This window comes from Acyrthosiphon pisum, unplaced genomic scaffold (assembly GCF_005508785.2).
Source record: "Acyrthosiphon pisum isolate AL4f unplaced genomic scaffold, pea_aphid_22Mar2018_4r6ur Scaffold_21100;HRSCAF=23030, whole genome shotgun sequence".
Classification (NCBI taxonomy): Eukaryota; Metazoa; Arthropoda; class Insecta; order Hemiptera; family Aphididae; genus Acyrthosiphon; species Acyrthosiphon pisum.
Genome location: NW_021770531.1, coordinates 5875 through 8031, shown reverse-complemented (window position 1 = coordinate 8031; position 2157 = coordinate 5875).

Below are 2157 nucleotides of genomic sequence, written 5' to 3'. Positions count from 1 at the left end.
TTACCCGTACATTACACGCATTAAAAATATTCATAAGAATACTGAATAATGTTGTTGACCACATATTTAAATATTTTAATCAAAACTCGATAAATGAATTAATAATCATTATTATGATCAATATTGTTTTATCGGCCAGTAATTCTTAGGAAACGCAATTTAAAAATAACCCATAATTGAGTTTTCATAAAATTAAATTATTTATAAATGTTAGTCTTCACTCACAAGGTCTTTTAGATGGTATTTTTAATGGGTAATGAACTTAGAATACTTCTATATTACTGACATCTGATCATATACAGTTAAGTGTCGTATTTAATTTTAGTTTATCACCTAATTAAAAGGTACTTAGGTTAGATTACGTTAAATATTTTGAATTCTTGAAACAGTGAACAAACTTCTAAATTTCCAGTATTTTTGACCGTCAAGCATGTGCTCTAGGGTTAACTAACATTTTGTACATTAAGGGCCTGTATTACAATCATAGTTTAAACCTCGGTTAAGCCTAACCCACTGATTTTACTAGCCGAACTCGGTGGTTTAACCTTAGTACAATGATTGTAATATGGGCACTAAGAGGGCTCCAGCATATCATATTTTAAGGAATAATATTTAGGCAATTCACATGACATAAACATTTGGGCTATGTCTATGTGTGAGTAGTAAATTGACACAAGTGTTTGTTTCCAAGAATCGATGTAATACCCAGTCGGGCAATCGCCGCCAGATGCAACTTACACACATGTGTGTGATACTTTGTGATAAATGAAAATATTTTTGTTTGCATTATTATAAAAACTGCTAAAAGTGGTATTAAACTAAATATACTTCAAAAATGGTTGAATTTATGAGCTTCTAGATTAAGATTTTTAGGAATCACTTTTTTAATTTAAAATCTGAAACGCCCTCAATAAATGCAAATGTAAAGCAATTATTAATTCATAGAATTTTTGAAAAAAATCTTAATTTTAAGGTCTTTTAATCGAAAATCAATTTCCTATAAAGCCTAGATATTTTTTCAAAGTGTTCGTACATGTATAAAAAATTAAAATCGAACATTCCGAAGTATGTGTAATTTTATACCGCTTATTGGTCTAAAACTTAAGAAAAATATGTTTGCTGCGATCCTCTTAAATTATGTGTGGTGCTCATTGCATGATGTACATATTTTCATTTTTGACATTATCTACTTAAAATTGCTGTATTTAGGTCAGATAGAAAGATTATAAAGATAATATTATTGATGCTCTAATTGTTAGTACCTTCATAGTTTTTTAATTATAGGGAATTATAGTGACTTATTTCAATTTACAGTTTACTTATCAGTTATTTTTTTATAAAATAAAATATATTTGTAATTAATTCATATCTTATTAGTTTAAATATTCATTTTTGATAATAAAAACACTATGTTTATTACCAGGTTGGAATTTATCTGCGAAATTGGTCGCATGTTACCAATTACATAATTAAAGCTGAATCTACTCCGAACTATGTGGAAGTAATAATAACTTAAATTATTAATATTTTATGATATATCCAATAGTATTAGTAATTTGTATTTGATTTTTTTAGAATCCTGAACTCCTGACCACATACAGTTCTACGCTTAAATGCATGACAGGCTTAGCTGAACTTGCTGGTCGTAAATACAAATTAGCTGCTCAAAATTTCTTGAAAGCCAATTTTGATAATTGGGATTCTTGTGACGTAATGACACCTAATGATATTGCTATTTATGGAGGACTTTGCGCATTAGCTACTTTTAACCGTTTAGAACTTCAAAATAACGTAATTTGCAACAAGTAAGTTTTTCAGTATGTCTAAATATTATAGGTTTGTTAATATTATACTTATAATTTATATACATAAATTAATATGGGCCACAGAAAATCAAATCAATACTAAAATAAAAAATATTATATGACACACAATAACACTATTTAATATCTCATAAAATTAACTTCTTACCTATACATTTTAATTTTTAAAACATGTTAGTATTACAATTGTATTGTAGTTAAATTATATTACAAGTTATATCACTTACTGAATTATTAAAGAAACAAATAACTATGTTAGTACTTAGTATTTTCTTTATTAAAAGGGCAAAATACCTATAACAAAATGTATATGACAGTGAGGAAATGCAATGTT